This window comes from Schistocerca serialis, chromosome 2 (genome assembly GCF_023864345.2).
Source record: "Schistocerca serialis cubense isolate TAMUIC-IGC-003099 chromosome 2, iqSchSeri2.2, whole genome shotgun sequence".
NCBI lineage: Eukaryota > Metazoa > Arthropoda > Insecta > Orthoptera > Acrididae > Schistocerca > Schistocerca serialis.
In genome coordinates this window covers 30197033-30222534 of record NC_064639.1, presented here as the reverse complement: position 1 = coordinate 30222534, position 25502 = coordinate 30197033, and positions in this window count along the sequence as shown.

The window sequence follows — 25502 nt, the reverse complement described above, 5'->3', positions numbered from 1 at the left end:
ACTATGGGTTGATAAATGCAGCAACATTTGGACATGGATACCATCCGGTCCGGGGGCGGAGGAGCGAGAAGAAGAGAGAGCATGTTGGAGTTCCCGCATGGAGAAAACATTGTAGCTGTCGTGATTTTGAGAGGAGAAAGCAAGATGTTGCACTTCCGCTGCACGTTTCTTCGGGAGAAACGCTGGCAGGTAATTTGAAGAGCTCGTAATCTCAGCAAAGTACTGACCCAAAGAGTTAGAAATCGCGACGGGGTCCACTAAGGTATCATGCACGACAGTGAGACCAGAGACCGGGGAGAAACTAGGCGCGCCTGAGAACCGTCGAAGCCGACTACAAACTTCCGAGGAGGGAGTGAAGGTGTTAATTGAGCTAATAAAGAATTTCACCAGCTTGCCTTCTTACTATCGCGGATGACGCGACGGCATCGCGCATGGAGCTGCTTATATCTGATACAGTTGACCAAATTTGGATGGTGACGGAAAATGTGAAGAGCACGTCGCCGCTCACGTATTGCGTCACGGCATGCCTCGTTCCACCAAGGAACTGGGGGGCGCCGGGCAATTCGGAGGTGCGTGGTATTGAACGTTCCGCAGCTGTAAGAATAACGTCGGTAATATGTGTGACCTCATCGTGACGCTGTGAAAGCGACGGTCATCGAATATCGCTAGAGACGAAAAAAGTGTCCAATCGGGCAAACTTCTAGCGTCGCGAGCGCATATATGGCAGTTGAGGCTGGAGTCTAAGAACACATGGAAAGTGGTCACTCGAGTGTGTATCATGAAGGGCGAACCATTCGAAGCGCCGAGCTAGCGGAACAGTACCGACCGCAAGGTCCAAATGAGATAAATTTGTCGTGGAGGTAGACAAAAATGTGGGGACCCCAGTGTTGAGGCAAACTAGATCCGCTTGGTGGAAAATGTCTAGCAATAGGGAGCCACGCGGACAAGGTTGTGGAGATCCCCAAAGCGGGTGGTGGGCATTGAAGTCCCCAACCAGCAAATAGGGTGTTGGTAGCTGACCAAGAAGATGAAGGAGATCAGCTCGTGCCATTGGTGTGGATGATGGAATGTATACAGTACAAAGAGAGAACGTGTATCCAGAAAGGGAAAGACGGACAGCGACAGCTTGGAAGGAAGTGTTTATGGGGATTGGGTGATAATAGACAGTATCATGGAGAAGAATCATGAGTCCTCTATGTGCTGGAGTGCATTCAACAGAGGGGAGATCAAATTGGACGGACTGAAAATGTGGGAGAACAAAGCAGTCATGGGGACGCAGCTTTGTTTCCTGAAGACAGAAGATGACCAGCGAGTAGGATCGTAAGAGGATCGTCAATTCATCCCGATTGGCTCCAATGCCGCGGATATTCCAGTGGATAATGGACATAGGGTGAACAGAAAATGGAGGAATGTGACCAAGGGTGCTGTCAACTCAACAACTGCTCAGAGCTTGCGACCGACAGCATGGAATGGCTTTCAGTCGAAGGCAGAAGATCCTGATTCATAGGTTGGTCAGGAGCAGCTCCTGCCACCAGCGATCGGCCGGTTGACCGGCCACCAGCAGTGCGCCTCGGCGACACAGAAGTCGGCCAAGGGCGATTTCCGCCAGGTGGTGCTGTAGATGGGACACGCCTTGGCGGAGAAGGAGAGGAACTGTGTTTCTTCGTAGCCTTCTTGGAAGTATGATGTTTAGATGAAGGAGGAACCTATGCTTGTGAAGTTGTGGTACGTAAAAGCCCTTCACGAGTATGCTCATTTTTCGAAGACTTGGCGTCTGACTTTTGGGCTCGAGATTTAGCAGAACACGACGAAGGGTGAGCCATAGAGTGGGCAGGCGAAAGTGGTGAGGTTGAACGGGCGATCTTTGCGCTGGCCGATCTGACGACCATGGTACTAAAGGTGAGGTCGCAAGTCTGCGTGGCCGCCTCCTTTGTTGGCCGAGGAGAAGCAAGGACAGTGCTGTATTTTCCTTTCTGAGGCACGGTGGGCTGGCGACTGGCGAATAATTTTCGAGCAGCAAAGGTCGACACCTTTTCCTTCACTCTTATTTCCTGGATGAGCTTTCCGTCCTTAAAAACGGGGCAATCTCGAGAGGAAGCAGCGTGGTCACCCATACAGTTGATGCAGCGAGGGGATGGAGGTGGACAAGCACCCTCATGGGCATCCTTGCCACACGTAACACATTTGGCCGGATTGGAACAGGACTGGCTGGTGTGATTGAACCGCTGACATCGATAGCAACGCGTATAGTTTGGGACGTAAGGGCGAATGGAAATTCTCATAATCTGCTTTGATTTTCGATGGGAGTTGAACTTTGTCAAATGTCAAGATGACAGTGCGGGTTGGAATGATGTTCGTGTCAACCCTTTTCATCACCCTATGAACAGCCGTTACGCTCTGGTCAGACAGGTAGTGCTGAATTTCTTCGTCAGACAATCCATCGAGGGAGCGTGTATAAACGACTTCACGCGAGGAATTTAAGGTACGGTGCGGTTCCACCCGGACAGGGAAGGTGTGGAGCAGAGAAGTACGCAGTAATTTTTGAGCCTGGAGGGCACTGTGTGTTTCTAACAACTGGGTGCCATTCCGTAATCTGGAACAAGACATTACAGGACCTGCAATTGTGTCGACACCTTTCTGAATAATGAAAGGGTTGACCGTGGAGAAGTCGTGACCTTCGTCAGACCGAGAAACAACAAGGAACTGTGGCAACGATGGAAGAACCATCTGTGCCTGAGACTCAGTGAACTTACGTTTGTGAGCAGACATAGTGGAAGGTGAGGAAACCATTGCGGAAGAATCCCCCATGATTACTGGCGTCTCCGATGGCGTGCTCCTCCCTTGTGGGGGCCCTCACCGAGGGCACACCCGCCTCAGGTGATTGTTCACACCTCAGGTCACACCTCCCGACAAACGGACGGAGGTACCAATCGGCACTTTCGGAAGGTATCAGCTCGGGTAATCACCCCTCCCTGGGCCTGGCCGTTACCAGGGGGTACGTACGTGTCCTACCTGTCTACCCGGGGCGGGGAATTACGCGTTACCCCGTCACCGGTTACGCATGGAAGTGCGTGGGTCGGCCTTCAGACACGCACAGGGAGGAAGAAAGAGAAAGGGAAAGGAAAGAAGAGGGGGTCTCAAACGCCACAGCGGAGAAAAGGGCAAGGAGAAGAGGGAAGGAAAAGAGAAGGACAGAGGAAGGACGAGGACGTGCAAGTGTAGAAAGCAAGGAATTTGGAACAGTTTCGAGCATCCGTCTCCGGACGTAGGCACAAACCATACTCCCAGAGGGGGAGAAAGGGAAGGAAAGACCCAGGGGCGAAGATGGGGGACGGAGAAGGATGCGGAAAGGGAAGGGAAGGTATGCAGCCCGGAAAGGAAGGAGGGCCACATTAGCTCGGTGTCCCGTTCTCGCTATGCACGTGTCCACAAAAGAGTTGTGGACCCCCTGGGGGGACAGGTGTTGGTGGAGGATACTGCTATGCTGGACATGGTCTGCGCGGAAGCATCTACTTTTGACGCACAGTTGTGCACCAAGGAGGCATAGGATGTGGCAAAGACAGGGGTTTCGTCGCCTTATACTCTTTTTCGGCTTCCACATAAGGTAGCCTCTTTGTCACCCTGATCTCCTGAATTTTTCTTTCCTCCGCATAGATGGGGCAGTCTCTGCTCCAGACGGGACAGCTCCCAGAGCAGTTGATACAGAGCGCTGGAGATGTGCAGTTGGTCCCAGCTTCATGATCTGCCATGCCAAATATACCGCAGGTTGGTTCACCCCCACAACTCATTGTCGTATGACCAAATCGCTGACATTTGAAACATCGCAAAGGGTTAGGTACATAAGGCCTAACCCTAAGTCAGAGGAAACCAGCCAGAACGTATTCATGTAAGACAGGCGAATTGAAAGTCACAATGAAAGTGGCAGATTTCTCAAAAACTCCATTATTCCTACGTGTCCGTTGTTCCACGTCTACAATCCCCTGTGTTGCCCATTCTTGCTTCAGCTCTTCTACCTCGATATCCATTAAATCACGGCAGGTGACGATGCCTTTCGTGGAGTTGAGGGAATTGTGCAACTGGACAGTAATATCATACTCGCCTAACTTGGTTGGCTTTCGAAGCAGCTCCACTTGCTTTGCCCTAGTAGTCTCAACTAACAAGGTACCATTCCCCACGGGTTTGATAGATTTCAGTGTACCTGCGAGTCGTCCTAAACCTTTATGTATGTAGAAAGGAAACACTTTTTCAAATGAGCCCTCCTTCCACTTAATCACGATGAAAACATTGTCATTTATGACTCCATGAGCCCTGTTACTCTGTTCCATCTGCATATCTGGAGGACTAGCCTCCATCATGCTCTTTACAGATTGCGAAAGTGGTGAAGGGAAATACGTGGTTGCCATGTGCGTCCCACGAGCAGCTAGGGAACTAAACGTCCGCCCAGACAGAGCTCCGCATGCCTGGGTAAGCCTTATACAACTGAGGTGTGGCAGGTTCCTCAGAGGTCGCCCGCTAGCGACTGTTCCACCTCAACAGCCATGCATCTTATTGGCGTGCAGCACACCTTAAGATTGAAGGGTTTTTTATAGAGTTATGTACCATCCTCGCGATCCAGGCAATCAAGCCAAGATCCCCGGTCCCTGCGACACACAGCGTTCCACCGTTGCGCCACATGGTGGTCGCTGAAGCATGCCCAGAGCTTACAGTGTCAGAGGACTGGCGGCGCACACCAGTCCACAGCTTGGGGACCCCGGGGTCGCCAAGTCCGTACCCAGCAAATGAACGCTGAATCCCCTGAGGGGGGGCAAGATAGGAACGGATGAGACGGACGTGCGACGTCGGGACGCCAAGTTCAAAAAGTTTGAAAAAGAGGCCGCAGTGCCACACACTGTCGAAAGCATGCGACACGTCCAGGAACACCGCGCCGAAGAACACGCGCTGCTCGAGGGTGACGAACGCATCTTCCTTTAGCCGAAGGAGTTGGTGAACTGCCGAGTGGCCCCTACGATAGCCGAACAACTGTTCAGGCAAGAAACCTTCCGTGTCAACGTGGCGCTGCAGCCGCCTGATTTACACCCTTTCGAAGACCTCGGAGACGGCTGGCAGTAAACTAATAGGTCTGTAGTTCGCGGCCTAACGCAGATCCTTCCCCATCTTCGGAATCGCCACGATCTCTGCATGCTTCCAGGACTGAGGAAAACTGCAGGACCGGAGGATTACATTAAAGACGTCGGCGAGACGAGTGACAGCCACCGGCGGCAACTTCTGCAGTAGGGCGTTGGAAACATCGTCTTGGCCCGCAGCTTTCCTGGGGTTCAGGGCACGCAGGAGGGACCACACCACCTCCGCCATCGTCTCTTCAATGACGTCATCGCCATTGCGTGCCTCCAAGTAGCGTGGGAGCTGGTCAGCAACCAGGTCGCCGTGGACAGCGTCGGTCGGGTCTTCGATCTGCGTAAACGCAGCCTCAAAGACGTCTGCGAGGGCATCAGCCTTAGCAGCTGGTTCGCAGACAGCTTGACCATGGACCAGCAGCGGAGGGATGCGTTGCGTGCGGCGCAGGAAACGCTTCGTCGTCTGCCAGGCCGTGCCATCGTCAAGACAGAGGTTGGCGACCATGTTATTCCAGTCGCGATTGCGATGGTTGTCAATGGTGGCCGGATGTCCCGACGCATCCTGTTGAGGAGGCGCTTGGTGTCGGCATTTCATGTCCTCTGCCACTCCCGGTAGACCCGGTTCTTCTCAATGATGGCCACAAGGATGTCCGGCGGCAGCTGTCGGGAGTAGTCAGGCGGAGTGCGAGGTTTGGGCGGCGTTGCTATAGTAGCAGCGTCGATCGTGGTTGCCGCGAAGTGCAGAAGTGCTGCGTCCACTCCAGCTTCCGCAGGGGGCGGCGCGGCGGCGAGTGAGTCCGTCACGGCTGCTTGTAACCTGTCCCAGTCGATGCCAGCAAGCGAGATGCCCCTCCTGGGCTGTTGGAGGGCGTCTAGGTCGATATCAAAAACCACTGAGACATGATCAGAAGACAGTGCCGTCCTCGTCGTGGCAGTGATCTGATGAGGGATGCCCTTGATGACCGCGATGTCGATTATATCCGGGAGGCCACGGGCAGGGAAAATTGTCGGGTCGTACGGCCCCACCACAAGCGCACGGTGACGTTCTGCTACCCAGAGCAGGCAGCGACGAGCGGCATTGGTGATCCTGGAGTTCCAGGAGACATGATTACTATTGAAGTCCCCGGCGACGAACTCCGGCCCCCTCAAGGAGAGCAGAGCATCTATGCCAGCAGGTTCCAGTGGATGTGACGGTGGTCGATAGGCAGCGACGAACGTGATGGCGCCAGCCGAGGTGTGAACGACGACACCAGTGGCCTCCAGCGTTGCCAGTAGTGGAAGTTGTATAACGTGATGACGAATGCCATTGCGGACGTAAACGGCTGTCCCAACACCCGCCGTCAGTCGATCGGTGCGATAGCTGGAGTAGTTTTCAGCCCTGACGTCGACCCCAGGCTTCAGGTGGGTTTCGTTGATAAGGCAGACGTCGACGGCTACATCTCGAAGAAATTGGCGAAGTTCTACAGCTTGATTGCGGACGACGTTGGCATTCCACTCGACGACAGTGAGCCCTCTAACGCTACCCATGGTTCAGCTGGTGAGCGTTGACAGCAGTCGGGTCGGGAGAGGCCATTGGCACTGCAGCGGTGAGTTGCTGCGACAGGACTTCAACTTTGTAGCACTGGTCACCAGGGCAGTGAGCTGCGCGACGAAGTTGGCCAGGTCAGTGGTGGAGGCAGCCGGCGCGGCCCTGTCGCCGGAAGGGGGAGGCGTCGCTGCTTCGCTGTGAGAGTCCACCTGAGGCTGCTCGACTGACGGTTCTGAGCGCTGGGTACCCACGGGGCAGTGACGCCCGCGCCAGCGGTTGGCGGGGCGCGGTCCGGCCAACGTCCCGGGATAGGCAGTACCCGGGTCCGCCACTAGCAGCAGTGTGGAGTGTGACCCTGTACAGGTCAAGCCCGGTAGGTTTCACGGTGTACACGGCCGTTGTCCAGCTGCGCAACTACTTCTGCAGTTCCCCATAGGGCGGCCGAAACTGGAGACCACCGGCGGAAGATGGGAGTCGTTCTTCGGCGCAGGATCGCGTGGCAGCTGGTCCGGCGCGTCAGCGAGCGCGTCGAATGAGTTGGCGACGGCAGTTGGAAGCGTCGTCGATGACTGCATGCGTCTTGCAGTTCGCCGGGCCGGGACAAAACCAACGGCGTCAGGGGCGAAATCTTGCTTGGCCCTCTTCTCGATCGGCGAGCTGCGAACAGCGGACGTCGCGGCTGTTGCCCTCCTCTTCTGTTTCCCGCTCCGTCCGCATGGCTGAAGGGCGGTGGAGCTCTCATCTTCAGAATCGGGGAGCGGAGCAGACAGCGCTGTCTTCAAGGTTTCCGGAGCTGTGTCCATCAAATCCATAGCCATAGCACTGGTCGTCGTCAGTGGGGGGCAATATGTGGCCGCCGACGGCGCAAGCGCGGCCGGACGCCGATCTGCCACACCCTTCGCGTCGCTAGCAAGCGCAGGTACGTCCTTCTCGCGGCTGCACATCTCAGCGACTGTGTCTCGTGTAGGCGGCCAAAGCGGGCGCGGACGGAATAGGAAACGTCCAGAGCGGCAGGGGAGCGCCACTCGCGGGCGCCACTCGCGGGCGCCGACCGAATAGGGAACACCAGGAGGCCACCACCGCAGTTGGAAGCGGTCAGAGCGGGCGCGGACGGAATAGGGAACACCTAGAGCGGAAGGATAGCGCGACTCGCGGACGCGGACCGACTAGGGAATGGCAAACAGAACACTAGGAACCGGGCAAGCATAAATATGCGACCCGGTCCAGCAAGCAGCCAGTTTCAGGGAACACCTGATGAAGACGTCAAGTAATGACGTCGAAATATCGTGTTTGGAAGACGCTGATATCCTGCAGAAAACTCGATTTCCACGAGATGTCACAAATAATGTTATTGAAGAATACTGCCGACTGACTACATCAAATAAGAGGGTACGTACATTCGTAAATGGTAAAAATAAAAAAAACCTTAATAGTATGTAGGAAGTCAGTGTTATAGTTACGCTTGTACACACTCGAATGTATGCGAACATACGAACGGGATAGAGGCACGTACATTGAGTGCAATCATCCCCTGTGGCTAGATAAAAGGAATTACAGTTAAATGCATTTATTCATCTTAGAACGTAAATGCGTGGACTTAGAAATTGAATGAACAGAAAGACTGCTGGTTCTGAATGTCGCGGCAGATATATTGAAACTGACGGTAGCAGCTAGGAAAGGAAAAAGATGAACACATTCACGTACCTCTATTGTTGAACAGCGGCGCCATGAACATCGTCGCCTCAATCTAAATTCTCTGCATAAAATTAAAATAATAGTAATAATTTTCCAGAATTTCAGCAGCTGGGACCCATGGTATCACAAAAGACGAAATCGCTCTGCTTCAAATCACTTTCATTATTTAACCCAATTTTATCAGTAAGAATTGGCACAACACGTCTTAACACTAGGACAGAAAAACAGCGAAAGGTAACTTATTCTAAAACTAATAAACGAAGAGCGTAAAGCTTCCTTTGTTCAGCAAATGCTTTACGCATTAATCTCTGGCAGTTGAACAAGTGTCTATATCTTCAAAAAATATTTTTATATAGCTCCTTTACATTATCCACATCTGATATGGCGCCACGATCTTCACGGCGACGCTGTTCAACAATAGAGGTACGTGAATGTGTTCATCTCTTTCCTTTCGTGGCTGCCACCGTCAATTTCAATATATCTGCCGCGACATGCAGAACCTGCAGTCTTTCTGTTCATTTAAATTCGAAGTCCACGCATTTACGTTCTAAGATGAATAAGTGCATTTAACTGTAGTTCTTTTTATCCAGGCCACAGGGGATGATTGCACTCAAAATGTACATGCCTCTGTCCCGTTCGTATGTTCGCATACATTCGAGTGTGTACAAGTGTAACTATATTGAAGACTTATTTCCTACATAGTATTAACGTTTTTTTATCACTCATTCGCAAATGTACGAGCGCTCTTATTTGATGTAGTCAGTCGGCAGTATTCTTCAATAACATTATGTGTAATATTCAGTGGCTTAGTTTCCACAATTGATCTTTTCCAGTGTCGTGGAGGCGACTCGCCGCTGTGCTAGCCTTGCGGTGGTGATGAATTGGAGTCGCCGTACTTGTTCTTCCGGCCTGTCTGATGTGGAGGTCCGGTGGGGTCCTGTGATACTCTGGCCCGGAGACAACAAGTTGCTGAAATTTTGAGTTGTCTGCCAGGTTAGGGTGTGGGCTGGTTTGGTTGTTTAGATTTTTCCCCGGAAGCTCCAGCAGCTGTTTCTGAACTTTTCTGATGTGGGACGGTGTTGCTGCAACTTTTTGCTGTGTGTGTGGCTCGTTACGATATTTGTTGGTACTAATTTATTTGCTCAACTGGAGTCCTGCCCTTAGTTGCGTTCATGTATGGTACATTTGGCAATCGATGTGTTAGGTAAAGTCTGCCTAAGATGGACGGTTTCGTACAGTACGTACGTAGTTAATTACTGCTGCTTGGTATATGTGGCCTTCTGGGACCAGAACAACACGATTTGGTTGTGTAACAGCATTTTGTGGTATGTTCTGTATTTTTTTACTGTGTTATTATTAACTAGGTGGAATAGTCGCGTTTGGTTTCGTTAAGACACTTCTAGGACTGTGGTTTGGCTATTCATGTGCGCTTGGCTTTTATTGTTTTGTTCTAGGAAGCGAGAATTGTTTGAGATTTGCGTGTGTTGGCTTCCGGCACTTATTAAGAGCGCTCGAGTTAACGGCGCTGTGGTTATCATGTGCTGTCGGGATGTTATACTGTATTTTTGAATTTCATCTTGGTGCGTAAGTGATGGGCAGGTGTGGGTGGCATGTCTGAGAATTCTCAGTGGTTTGTTTCGGGGACAGTTTCTAGTGGAAAGCCTGCGAAGTGTTGAGAGCTCGCTCGTCTGTGATTGCATTGGGCGTTGCCCTTGCCCTTTGGTTGTATCAAATTTTTATTTTGTTATTATATTTATTGGTTGTGTGTTGCGTTTCTTTCATTTTATGGTGCCAAGCGCCATTACCTTTCTCAAAGTTTTTTTAATAAATCATTTTAAATTGTAATGCCAAGTTAACTTATTATTGGATTTTGTATTTTGCATAAACTGTAAAAGCACTATTGTAAAAGGTTCTTGATTTTATGGTGGAAAGCCGCCGTTATTGGTACTCTTTAACCACTTGTTAAGTTTTGTAAGTTATATGAATTTGTTGTAATTTAAAAGTGTTTAGTATTGGCAATTTAATAAATTGTGTACATAGTCTGCTGTTTGGATATTATTGGGTGGAACTCATTGGATAATCGTCCTATAAGAAAACACATTTCAACATCAAGTGGGTTTTTACCGGGTTTGACCACTGGAATGATGGTTCTCTCCCGCGATTGCAATGGAAAAACGACTCTGCACCATATCTGGTTGAAGATGAGAAGATGTCGCTTGTAGTCAGATGAGAGATGTCTAATCATCTGGCTGTGGATCCGACCAGGCCCAGGAGATGTGTTGGGGCAATGTGCAAGGGTAATGAGGAACTCCCATCTCTAAGTGGGGAGTTATAGGATTCACTGCATCATGTAGTGAATGGGAGGACATTCACATCCAAATGCCGTTTGAGTCTGCGAAAGACTGCCGGCTAATTCTCCGATGCAGGGCGCCGGCCAGGGCGGCCAAAGGCATTTGAGACACCCTCAGGATCCACAATGACGTCATTCGATACAATCAGGCCAGAAATCGGGGAGTGGACCTTGGTGCCAGATAGCCGGTCAGGCCACCCCAGACAACCGAAGAAGGAGTAAAACAGTTGAATGAGCTGGTGAAAGCCACCCAGCAAACCTTTTTTCTTTCTCTGATAACACGACGACATTGTGCACGGAGTCGTTTGTAACTGATACAGTTCGCCATTGTAGGGTGGCGGTGGAAGTTGCGTAAAGCACGTCCGCCAAGCACGAATAGCGTCACTGCATGCCGTAGTCCACCAGGGGACTGGGACTCGACGTGGACAAGAGGAAGTATGAGGGGTGGAATATTCAGCAGCAGTGAGAATAACGTCCGTGAGGTATGCGACTTGACTATCGCAGCTGGAGAAGTTTTGATCATGGAAGCTCGCCAGGGAGGTGAAAAGCCCCCAGTCGGCTTTGGAGATGTTCAAGCTAGTGGAACGTGGAGAAAAGATGTAATGCAGGAGATGGATTACGCAGGAGAAATGGTCGCTCGAATATGTGCCAGACAGAGCATACCACTCGAACCGATGTTCAAGTTGGATAGTGGATATTGAAAGGTCCAAGCGGGAATAGGTATGCATTGTGTCCGAAAGGAAGGTAGGTGGACCAGTATTTAAGCAGACTAAACTGAGGTGGGGACTGCAACTGCTGTGTTCGGATGCAGGCTGAGTTGGCATCCCTTCGCTCCCAGCTTCAGGCAGTGTTGGCTTCAGTCACACAGCTTGAGGCTGTTGCCAATGAGCATCACTGTGGGGGTCCGGATGGGGGTTTTTCGGGGACGGCCAGCTCGTCCCACGCATCCCCCGATCGGACTACGACTGTGGCTGCCCGGGATACTGCCCACATTGAGGCTAATCCCTCACCTATGGTAGAGGTCGTCTCGAGGTGTGGCAGGGGGCGAAAAACATTCCAGAGGGCTGAACGGAAGGCCTCTCCAGGTTTTCTGACGAACTGGTTTCAGGCTCTGTCTCCAGCTGATACTGATCTTCAGCCGGACATGGCTGCTTGTCCTGTTCCAGAGGTTGCCCCTCAGTCTGCAAGATTCAGGCAGTCGCAGAGGGTGGCTTACTGGTAGTTGAGAGCTCCAACGTCAAGCACGTAATGGGGACCCTTAGGGATATGGCAGCAAGAGAGGGGAAGAAAACCAATGTGCACTCCGTGTGCATACCGGAGGGAGTCATTCCAGATGTGGAAAGGGTCCTTCCGGATGCCATGAAGGGTACAGGGCGCACCCACCTGCAGGTGGTCGCTCATGTCGGCACCAATGATGTGTGTCGCTATGGATCAGAGGATATCCTCTCTGGCTTCTGGCGGCTATCTGATTTGGTGAAGACTGCCTGTCTCGCTAGCGGGATGAAAGCAGAGCTCACCATCTGCAGCATCGTTGACAGGACTGACTGTGGACCTTTGGTACAGAGCCGAGTGGAGGGTCTGAATCTGAGGCTGAGACGGTTCTGCGACCGTGTGGGCTGCAGATTCCTCGACTTGCGCCATAGAGTGGTGGGGTTTTGGGTTCTGCTGGATAGGTCAGGAGTCCACTACACGCAGAAAGAGGCTACACGGGTAGCAGGGGTTGTGTGGCGTGGACTGGGCGGTTTTTTTGGTTAGATGGCCTCAGGCAAGTACAGAAAGGGCACAGCCTCAAAGGGTGCGGGGCAAAGTCAGGACATGCGGGGACCAAGCAGCAATTGGTATTGTAATTGTAAACTGTCAAAGCTGCATTGGTAAAGTTCCGGAACTTCAACCGCTGATAGAAAGCACCGAAGCTGAAATCGTTATAGGTACAGAAAGCTGGTTGAAGCCAGAGATAAATTCCGCCAAAATTTTTACAAAGGCACAGACAGTGTTTAGAAAGGATAGCGACAAACACGCCACCACCGGTTGCATGCAATCTGTTAGTAGTAGTTTATCCTGTAGTGGAGTAGAAGTGGATAGTTCCTGTGTATTATTATGGGTGGAGGTTACACTCAACAACCGATCTAGGATAATAATTGGCTCCTTTTACCGACCTCCCGACTCAGCAGCATTAGTGGCAGAACAACTGAGAGAAAATTTGAAATACATTTCACATAAATTTTCTCACCATGTTATAGTCTTACGTGGAGATTTCAATTTACCAGACATAGACTGGGACACTCAGATGATTAGGACAGGTGGTAGGGACAGAGCATCGAGTGACATTATGCTGAGTGCACTATCCGAAAATTACTCGAGCAATTAAACAGAGAACCGACTCGTGGAGATAACATCTTGGACCTACTGATCACAAACAGACCCGAACTTTTCGACTCTGTATGCGCAGTACAGGGAATCAGTGATCTTAAGGCCGTTGCAGCATCCCTGAATATGGAAGTTAATAGGAATATGAAAAAAGGGAGGAAGGTTTATCTGTTTAGCAAGAGTAATAGAAGGCAGATTTCAGACTACCTAACAGATGAAAACGAAAATTTCTGTTCCGACACTGACAATGTTGAGTGTTTATGGATAAAGTTCAAGAGAATCGTGAAATGCGTTTTAGACAGGTACGTGCCGAGTAAAACTGTGAAGGACGGGAAAAACCCACCGTGGTTCAACAACAAAGTTAAGAAACTACTGCGAAAGCAAAGAGAGCTTCACTCCAAGTTTAAACGCAGCCAAAACCTCTCAGACAAACAGAAGCTAAACGATGTCAAAGTTAGCGTAAGGAGGGCTATGCGTGAAGCGTTCGGTGAATTCGAAAGTAAAATCCTATGTCCCGACTTGACAGAAAATCCTAGGAAGTTCTGGTCTTACGTTAAATCAGTAAGTGGCTCGAAACAGCATATCCAGACACTCCGGGATGATGATGGAATTGAAACGGAGGATTACACGCGTAAAGCTGAAATACTAAACACCTTTTTCCAAAGCTGTTTCACAGAGGAAGACCGCACTGCAGTTCCTTCTCTAAATCCTCGCACAAACGAAAAAATGACTGACATCGAAATAAGTGTCCAAGGAATAGAAAAGCAACTGGAATCATTCAACAGAGGAAAGTCCACTGGACCTGCGGGATACCAATTCGATTTGACACAGAGTATGTGAAAGAACTTGTCCCCCTTCTAACAGCCGTCTACCGCAAGTCTCTAGAGGAACGGAAGGTTCCAAATGATTGGAAAAGAGCACAGGTAGACCCAGTCTTCAAGAAGGGTCGTCGAGCAGATGCGAAAAACTATAGACCTATGTCTCTGACGTCGATCTGATGTAGAATTTTAGAACATGTTTTTTGCTCGAGTATCATGTCGTTTTTGGATACCCAGAATCTACTCTGTAGGAATCCACGTGGATTCCGGAAATAGCGATCTTGAGAGACCCAACTCGCTTTATTTGTTCACGAGACACAGAAAATATTAGATACAGGCTCACAGGTAGATGCTATTTTTCTTGACTTCCGGAAGGCGTTCGATACAGTTCCGCACTGTCACCTGATAAACAAAGTAAGAGCCTACGGAATATCAGACCAGCTGTGTGGCTGGATTGAAGAGTTTTTAGCAAACAGAACACAGCATGTTGTCATCAATAGAGAGACGTCTACAGACGTTAAAGTAACCTCTGGCGTGCCACAGGGGAGTGTTATGGGACCATTGCTTTTCACAATATATATAAATGACCTAGTAGAGTGTGTCTGAAGTTCCATGCGGCTTTTCGCGGATGATGCTGTAGTATACAGAGAAGTTGCAGCATTAGAAAATAGTAGCGAAATGCAGGAAGATCTGCACCGGATAGACACTTGGTGCAGGGAGTGGCAACTGACCCTTAACATAGACAAATGTAATGTATTGCGAATACATAGAAAGAAGGCTCCTTTATTGTATGATTATATGATAGCGGAACATACACTGGTAGCAGTTACTTCTGTAAAATATCTGGGAGTATGCGTGCAGAACGGTCTGAAGTGGAATGATCATATAAAATCAATTGTTGGTAAGGCGGGTACCAGGTTGAGATTCATTGGGAGAGTCCTTAGAAAATGTATTACATCAACAAAGGAGGTGGCTTACAAAACACTCGTTCGACCTAACTTGAGTATTGGTCATCAGTGTGGGATCCGTACCATATCGGGTTGACGGAGGAGATAGAGAAGATCCAAAGAAGAGCGCCGCGTTTCGTCACAGGGTTATTCGGTAACCGTGATAGCGTTACGGAGATGTTTAGCAAACTCAAGTGGCAGACTCTGCAAGAGAGGCGCTCTGCATCGCGGTGTAGCTTGCTCGCGAGGTTTCGAGAGGGTGCGTTTCTGGATGAGGTATCGAATATTTGCTTCCACCTACTTATATCTCCCGAGGAGATCACGAATGTAAAATTAGAGAGATTCGAGCGGGCACAGAGGCTTTCAGACAGTCGTTCTTCCCGCGAACTATACGCGACTGGAACGGAAAAGGGAGATAATGACAGTGGCATGTAAAGTGCCCTCCACCACACACAGTTGGGTGGCTTGCGGAGTATAAATGTAGATGTAGGATGTAGATGTAGAGATGGATAAAAAGGTCTGTCAAGAGGGAGCCTCTTGGGCAGGATGCTGGAGAACCCCAAAGGAGATGGTGGGCCTTAAAGTCTCCAATCAACTAAAATGGTGTAGGAAGTTGAGCAATCAGTTGTATACATGACCCCTCCATTAGCCGGAATACCTGCCACGGGGGGTAGGTGAAAACGCACGCAGGTATAGTGCGACAGGTCAATACGATCGCATGGGTGTAACTTCGTTTCTAGGAGACCTACACCAAGTTGGCAGTGCATTCGAAGGAGCAATTTTAGTTAGTCTGGGTTGGATCGAATGCCGGGAATATTCCATTGAAGAAGTGCCATCATGAAAACGAAAAGAAAAAAAAAAGAAGCAAGAAAGGGTTACCTCGACGGCCACTGAGCGCTTGGCTTTCAAGGAGCACTGCTGCTGCAATCGATAGGTGGTGAGTGATGGCCCATCAACTCAACAGTTGTGTCTGCCACCTTCCTGAGCTGGTCAGGAGGGGCAGCTTACTCTGCCTGTGAAAGGCCAGATCATCGGCTACCAGCAGTGTAGCCTGGCGAAACTGAAGATGGCCGGGTACGGCAACCGCTGGTTGGCGCAGGAGAAGAAACGCGCCTCGGCGGAGATGGAGAACTCTTTACTATGAGCCTTCTTTGAAGAATTACGTTTCGTCGAAAGAACAGTTGATGGCTGTGAAGTTCGGGTACACAAGAAATCTTCGCGTGATGGTTCTTTTTTTAAGCATCTGATTTAGAGGACTTCGTCATAGCAGTAGCAGATGCTGATGATTAAGCCTTAGGGTTGGTGGGAGGAAGAGAAGACGTTGATCGGGCGATCTTGGCACTGGCCGATCTGACGACCGAATCGCTAAATGTTAGATCGCATGACTGTGTAGCTACCTCACTGGTAGGCCGAGGTGAGGCGAGAACAGTACTGTATTTCCCTGCCGGAAGCACAGTAGGGCTTTCTGCTATTTAATAACTTGCGAGCAGCCGAGGTCGACGCCTTCTCTTTCACTCGAATTTCCGGTATACTTTTCTCGTCTTTGTAGACGGGGCAGTCGCGAGAGGAGGCAGCATGGTCGCCCATGCAGTTGACGCAATGAAGGGATGGAGGTGGACAGTGACCCTCATGAGCGTCCCTGCCACAGATAACGCATTTAGCCACACTTGAACAAGACTGCCGTGTGTAGTTAAACCACTGACATTGGTAACACCTTGCAGAGCTGAGTACATACGGCCGAACAGAAATGATCTCATACCCCGTTTTAATTCGTGAAGGCAATTGCACATTGTCGAATGTTAGGAATATGGTTCGGGTTGGTATGAGGTCCTTGTCGACCCTTTTCACGACTCGATGGATGGCCGTCACTCCCTGATCAGAGAGGAAAGACAGAATCTCCTCACCAGTTAGTGCGTCGAGTGACCTGGTATACACCACGCCACACGACGAATTCAACGTGCGGTGGACCTCCACCCGTACAGGGAATGTGTTGTTGAGTAGTACTTAAGATAAGTAAATAAATTAGTGAAATCAAAGTGAAGTAGAAATTAGAAACTAAATGAAAAACTTAGTTTAGAAAAATTACACACTGGCAAACAGCGGGCAGAGCAGCAGAGACAATGACCGTTAAGTCAGCAAGTTCAGAAGCCATCTACCTCCCCACATAAGCGGACGCTGTCGATTCAGCCGTCAGGGCATCGCCCGATCGGCTCACGCGTTTCTCAGTTGTCACATGTCAGCAAAGGCCCTCGCCTACATTCAAAGAGCCAATGACCGACGTTAAGAAGATTATTTGAGAAGCTTTTCAACATGACAGAAGAGACAATGACCTAGAAGTCGTTCACCTAAAGTAAACTGAAGTGAATAAATACACGATACGCAGTGGGCCCGACAGATGAAGAAAAGAAGAGAAGAGAGTAGCAGTAGTTTTCAGTCAGTTTCGGTGCTGAAAACCGTCATGCAAGAAGAGACTACATCATACACAGACGCACCAAGTCCACCGCTGTAATGGAATAGAAAGCAGCAGCCTCAGCGCCAGAAGACAGAAGTTAGAAAGTATTTCAAGTCTGATTTTTATGTACCCGGGTGACTTGTGAGGACGGGAAGGAGACGGCCTCACATCAGCAGTCACCTGTGAGCTGGGATGAAGAGCTGACAGCCGAAGACTGGCAAGCGGAAGTCCGTTGTTCGAGTCCGCGACACTGGCCTTCCCCTGCCGCGCCGCTCCGCTGGCCGACGCACAACACTGACACACGCGGCCGCTTAGAGAAGAGAACACTGAGACACCACATCCAAGGTATCACCGTCCGATTCACGACTTCGCTCTCAATAATTAAACGGGCCGCAGCACGATGCGCGTTTCCAGACAACTGGGCGAGACGGCGACACGAGATACACACCACCAGGCGTAATCAGACGCCGCCGCTGCCGCAGCAGAAGCCTTCGCAAACGACACAGCTGCCGCTCTCTGAGCCAGAACATCGAGTAAGGAAACAGTTACACAAAAACTTTCAATAAAAGTTATCTTATGTAAAAATGCTGTTTCATTCTACCTCATACCCGAGCCAAGGAAGAACCCACCCTGCCCACATGTTGTTAAGAGAGAAAAATTAATTTATTAAGTATTTTCACCTTGACATAATGCTTTAGAATGCTCATCCTGACAATTGACTAGCATCAAAAGAGAAAACCCAGTAACATTTAGTGACAGATCTGTTACAGTGTGTAAGATTGTGGCTCGAAGTAGTTTTTGGGCCTGGAAGGCACTCTCTGTCTCAAACAGCAAGGTACCATTGCGCAACCGAGTATAAGATTTCACTGGTCCTACAATCGCATCTACACCCTTCTGAATGACGAAAGGTTTGACTTTTGCAAAATCATGACCGTCAGATCTTGTGACAAAAGGAAACTTCAGTGCTAGTGGTAGAATTTTCGTAACACGAGTTTCATCTGTCTTTTTTTGGGCAGAAGACAGGTAAGAAGAAGAGAAATCCATTGTGGGTGAATCCCCCACGATTGCCAGCATCTCCGATGGCGCGATCCTTCCTTGTGGGGGCCCCCTCAGAGGGCACTCCCGCCTTACGTAATTGTCCACACCTCCAGAGAAACAGACGGATGGACCAATCGGCACTTTCAGAAGGTAACAATTCAGGCAGTCACCCCTCCCTGGGCCTGTCCTTTACCAGGGGGTACGTGTATGCCTTACTTGTTAGTAACACTAAATCACCTGTTTGATATGTCGGTAAAACAGCATTTTTGTTGTTGCTGTGCAACTGGTTATTAGTAGCTTTGATATTATTCCTCTTTACCTTATATCAGATCGCTTTTAGCCGACGGGCTAAACCTTTTACTTCCTTTATTTCTACACCCTGAGGTAGTTTGTCTATTTCGAACGGCGAATTCATCGGCCGTCCAAACACAGCCTCGTAAGAGGTATAACCCCGTGGATTCATGTATTCGGGTGTTGTATGCAGAACATATCTGTCCCAATCAGCGTACGTTCTTACAACATAATAGGATAACATTTTACAAATTGTATGGTGTACGCGTTCAATGCGACCGTTGGCTTTAGGATGGAAGGGAGTTGTACGCCATTTTTTTGATTCTTAGCAATTTACAAACTTGTACAAATAGAGCAGACATGAAATTGGTTCCTTGATCCGTTAAAATGGCATCACGACTTCCAAAAGGTAGTATCACACGATTTACAAACTCTCTTGCCACAGTTTCAGCTGTCATGTCGGCGAGGTGAACCAAAATTAAATAACTACAAAAGTAATCAATAACAGACAAAATGCATTTGTTACCTTGTTGCGACTGTGGAAAAGGACCTAGGATACCTAAAGCAAGAATTCGAAGGGTGAAGGTGCCTGAGGAAGTGTTTGCAGCGGCACACGCGGATGCATATTTTGTGCTCGTTGTGCAAATGGCACCCAAGACCTTACATACCTGTCCACGTCACGTTGTCGGTATTGCCACCAATAACGTGTCGCAATTCGAGCATTCGTAGCGCGTTTTCCGCTGTGATATGCTTGAGTTGTATCATGGCATTGCCGTATTATACGCTGCTGCAAGCATTCCAGTATTACCAAATGATTTCCATGGCGAGTTTTTCGATACAAAAGGTCGTCTATTACTTCAAATTCTAGCAAGGTCGCGTATCTTTCACATTGATTGTCCACCTGCTGTGCTTCTTTTAACTCTTCAATTGATATCTCATCTGATTGAATGACATGCACTTTTCTACTTAACTCATCAGCATTTTGATGCAACCGACCAGGCTTGTGGCGAACTTCAAAATCATGTTCTAACAATTTTATGGCCCAGCGCGTAAGTTCGCTGCTAGGATCCTTAAGATTCAATAACCACTGCAGAGCAGAGTGATCGGTAAGAACTGTAAACTTGCGACCATAAAGGTAACATCGAAAATAATTAATCCCAAAAAGAAGGGCAAGCAATTCCTTTTCTATAATACTGTAGTTAGTTTCTGCTTTATTCAGTTGATGAGAGGCATACCCAATGGATTTTTCCTCACCATCTTGCACTTGGCTTAGGACACATCCTACAGGAAAATCAGATGCGTCATAAGATAAAATGGAAGGTTCAGCGAAGTCTGGGTAAACAAGTAGAGGTGAACTAGTTAAAATAGTTTTCACAGTTTGAAAGGTAGTCGAACATTCATCCGTCCACACAAAAGGAGTATCCTTTTTCAACAATTTAGTAAGAGGTTTGGAAATAGTAGCATAATCTTTAACAAAACGGCAGTAACAATTTTCAAGACCAAGGAAGGATTGTAATTCCTTTAAATTTGTTGGAATAGGGAAAGTGTCTATTGCTTCAGTTAATCGTGGATCTGGCTTGACTCCGTTGGAACTGATGACATGACCTACATACTGCACTTGCGATTGAGCAAAAGAACATTTTTCTGATTTTAAGTTTAAATTAGCATTGCGCAATCGCAACAGTACACTGCATAGATGTTCAGTATGTTCAGCAATGGATTTTGAAAATACAGGGTGATTCAAAAAGAATACCACAACTTTAGGAATTTAAAACTCTGCAACGACAAAAGGCAGAGCTAAGCACTATCTGTCGGCGAATTAAGGGAGCTATAAAGTTTCATTTAGTTGTACATTTGTTCGCTTGGGGCGCTGTTGACTAGGCGTCAGAGTCAGTTGATGCTAAGATGGCGACCGCTCAACAGAAAGCTTTTTGTGTTATTGAGTACGGCAGGAGTCGACGACAGTTGTTCAGCGTGCATTTCGAACGAAGTATGGTGTTAAACCTCCTGATAGGTGGTGTATTAAACGTTGGTATAAACAGTTTACAGAGAATGGGTGTTTGTGCAAAGGGAAAAGTTCTGGACGGCCGAGAACGAGTGATGAAAATGTAGCACGCATCCAGCAAGCATTTGTTCGCAGCCCAGGAAAATCGACTCGCAGAGCTAGCAGAGAGCTGCAAATCCCACAATCAACTGTATGGAGAGTCCTACGAAAAAGGTTAGTTATGAAACCTGAACGCCAACTACCCGAGGCGATGGATCGGCCGCCAGGCAGCCCGTGACAGAGCACTTCATCACTGGCCTCCAAGAAGCCCTGATCTTACCCCCTGCGATTTTTTCTTATGGGGGTATGTTAAGGATATGGTGTTTCGGCCACCTCTCCCAGCCACCATTGATGATTTGAAACGAGAAATAATAGCAGCTATCCAAACTGTTACGCCTGATATGCTACAGAGAGTGTGGAACGAGTTGGAGTATCGGGTTGATATCGCTCGAGTGTCTGGAGGGGGCCATATTGAACATCTCTGAACTTGTTTTTGAGTGAAAAAAAAATCTTTTTGAATACTCTTTGTAATGATGTATAACAGAAGGTTATATTATGTTTCTTTCATTAACATCTTCAATTTTTTGGTCCTGTCCTCCTCAGTTGCGCGTAATACTACGGTATGTTGATGATTTTCACTTATGGACCGTCTGACAGCAACTGAATGAAACACAATGTTAGTGCCATACGCGTTTCGCCTTTATTTTCTGCAAGGCATCATCAGTGGCCTGTAATATGTACATATGTTAGCTATTTTATTTACATTTTTGTCACTGTGCCTATAGGTTATAAACAGTTCTGGTGGTTGGTATTTCCTATTATGTAGTAATGTTTTGAACTGTACTTACAGGTTGCGTAGACAGTTTCTTACATATTACGCTCCTGTTGCATTTTTGGTCTTGTTCTTCTTCCTATGAGCGCCAATTTGCTGTTTTTTCTGCATTCCACAGCACTATGCACTGAACGCTTTTTTTAATGCAATGTTTTGGTTTCTGTTGCCGACTGTCAAATGTTTTTGCCAGAGATCGAATATTACTGCCAAACTTATGAGTGTAACTATCGAAGTATCTGTGGTCTGTTCGTTGTTCGTGTATGCATTTGTGTATGCGCTTGTGTGTGTGTGGTGTGTGTGTGTGTGTGTGTGTGTGTGTGTGTGTGTGTGTGTGTGTGTGTGTGCGCGTGTGCGTGTGCGTGTGCGTGTGTTTTTTTGGTGTCATATTAATTTAATTTTATTTTTTTGTATTTAATTATTTATTTTTGTTTATGTCCTGTGTATGTGTGTGTGTGTTTTGGTGTGATATATATATATATAATTTTTTTTTTCCTTTGTGCTGTGTATGTGTGTCTGTCTGTATTTTGGTGTTATGCATATTTTTTTTTTATTTTTTTTTTTTTTTTTTTGAGGGGTCGGCTGTGTATGTGTGTGTGTGTGTATTTTGGTGTTATATACTTTTTAAAACACTACAACCATCATCCTACAAACATGGAACAAGAAATGAAAATAATGAGAATAAGCAACCATGACAAACATCTTATACAAATGCAAGAAAACTTCCACATCCAGAAAGCCATAGCAGAAAACAAACATGTGATAAATGAACAAACACACATCAGCACAGGCTCCTTACTACAATTAATAAACGAAATGATAACATAAAAGAAAAGTATATAACACCAAAATACACACACACACACATACACAGCCGACCCCTCAAAAAAAAAAATAATAAATAAATAGAAATAAAAAAAAAATATGCATAACACCAAAATACAGACAGACACACATACACAGCACAAAGGAAAAAAAAAAAATTATACATATATATATATATATATATCACACCAAAACACACACACACATACACAGGACATAAACAAAAATAAATAATTAAATACAAAAAAATAAAATTAAATTAATATGACACCAAAAAAACACACGCACACGCACACGCACACGCGCGCACACACACACACACACACACACACACACACACACAAGCGCATACACAAATGCATACACGAACAACGAACAGACCACAGATACTTCGATAGTTACACTCATAAGTTTGGCAGTAATATTCGATCTCTGGCAAAAACATTTGACAGTCGGCAACAGAAACCAAAACATTGCATTAAAAAAAGCGTTCAGTGCATAGTGCTGTGGAATGCAGAAAAAACAGCAAATTGGCGCTCATAGGAAGAAGAACAAGACCAAAAATGCAACAGGAGCGTAATATGTAAGAAACTGTCTACGCAACCTGTAAGTACAGTTCAAAACATTACTACTTAATAGGAAATACCAACCACCAGAACTGTTTATAACCTATAGGCACAGTGACAAAAATGTAAATAAAATAGCTAACATATGTACATATTACAGGCCACTGATGATGCCTTGCAGAAAATAAAGGCGAAACGCGTATGGCACTAACATTGTGTTTCATTCAGTTCTTTCATTAAATACACATTCTTAAAGTTGTGGTATTTTTTTTGAATCACCCTGTATAATTATATCATCAAGATACGCAAGGCATACAGTAGGTTTCAACCCACGTAATAGCAGATCTGCAAATCGCTGAAAGGTTGCGAAGCCCGAAAGGCATCCTTAAGAATTCATATAAGCCACCAGGAACTACAAAAGCTGTCTTAGCTCGATCTTGAGGAGCAACTGGAATTTTATGATACCCACTGCGCATGTCTAATGTTGTAAAGTACCGGCAATTGCCCAGACGATCGAGTGTTTCATCGATCCAGGGTAATGGATAATGATCTGGAGTAGTAACCTTGTTTACGGCTCGCATGTCTACACAGAGGCGATAGGATTTTTCTCCGTCTATAGATTTCTTTGGAACGACTACAATTGGGCTAGACCGAACACTAGAAGTGGGTTGTATTATTCCTGCTTCTAGTTGCTGTTGTATAGTTTCCTCTACCACCGACTGAAGATGGTAGGGAATTCGGTACCCTTTTGGAGCTATTGGCCTAGGATTTCCGGTTCGAATCTCTTGCTGGATTAGATCTGTTGCTGGTAAACATTTCCTGTCTTCAAACAACCATGAATACTTATTCAATACTTCATTTTTTAGCTTTCGTTCATGCAATGGTAGGTGACTAAGCTTAGCTTTAAACTTCTCTGTCAGATGTGACGTGATTGTCAAAAGTTGTTGAGAGGCGGCAGCAGTCTTTTCCTTTTTCTTTTTCAGAGAAGGGGATTTCATTGGCAACTCATCTGTGATAACCTGTAAGCTGGCTAATACTGTACTACGCGGTATTAAAGCTTGCTTGTGACTAAAATTGTCTAAAGACACTGGTACGCAGTTTTCTTTCTGTACTTGCTGCGGTTTGCACAGGCTACGTTTCACGTGGACCTGCATCTGGTCAAGAGTTTCATTCTGGCAGAGTGGATCTACCAAGAAATGAACCTCTTCAGATTGACGTATCCCTACAGGCACCCAAAGGATCTTTCCTGTGCCTTCTGGTATCTCCACGGGATTATCGGCTTTTAGCATCGTTATGGTAGACTTCGAAACTTGGGAAACGGATTCTTTTTTCCCAGCTTCGCCCGCCCGCAACGTGCAGTCACGCCCAAAACGTTGTCGACGAATTGGACGGTATTTAACCTATAGTCAATAACCCCCTGGAAATGACGCAGAAAGTCACTTCCCAGGATGATGTAATCCGTGCTCCATTTCCGTACAACCTCGATCGCAAAAGCATATTCTGTGGAGTCCAACATGAACTCAACGCAACGCAACAGCTGCCGTCAGGTTTCACTACGCCGGGACCAGTAACACTGATATGGTACCGTGGCGGTTGCAATGTTCTTTAATCTCTCTTCGATAAAAAAGCCAAGCTGATCTGTGCGCCTGTGTCAATAAGCACGCGTATTGGTTTGCGGCCTCTGACACCATCGACAACCACGCTTGCTACCTGCACGATTCCCTTATAAGCTAGTGGGGTCACTATTTTTAACGGGGGCCGGTAGGGGTGGCACTTTCTGCCCCGCGGCCATTTCCCGAATTGGTTGGTTGGTTTTGCATTTCGCCTGGAATTTGCAGGCGGTTGTGGCCTACTGTTTGGACAATGCACGCTTTGGTGACCCCTGTTCCTGCACCGATGACAATATGGCTCGCGACATTGCTCTGCCACAAGTCCTTGTCTATTACAGCGCCCACACACAGTGTCGCTCGAAAAGACACGTCGGGGCTCGCTTTGCCGCGCGGAGACGGCCACAAATCGGCTCGCCTCCTCTCTTAAGAGTGCTAATCGCACGGCTTCGTGTAAGGTGCGGGGGGGGGAAGCTACCTCGATTTCGCCCCCTATTTGAGGGTTATGTCACGAATAAAGACGTCTATCGCACGACATTCTGATTCTTCCAACAGAACCTCGTTGCGAGCAGAATTGGAACTTAGTGCATATGTGTGGCAGGCGACGCTTCTAATCTTGTCCACGAATGCTTCTAAATCCTCACCAGTTTTTGCTTAAGGGTGGAAAGCAAGTCGCGATAGTAACTAGTACCACGTTTGTCTATATACCATTCAATCAACCATGTTGCAAGGGACTGGACTGTAGAGGCATTTTTTCAAGCTCTCGCCCGACTGCACATAGTTTCGCGATTCGCCGGTGAGTTTCATTTTGATCACGTTTAAGAGAAACTCATCCGGCCAACCGCAAAGCTTTCCGATGTCCCGGATACTCTGGACAAGCGTTTGAATATTCTGGTGTGGCTTTCCAGCGAACGTCGGAATAAACGCTACTGCAGGAAAGCTCTGCACCAAAGTGGATGTGGCTACTGCCACAGGTAATCCTGCACTAGTGAGTGCTGGAATCACCTGCTTCGGCTGATCCTCCACTAGCA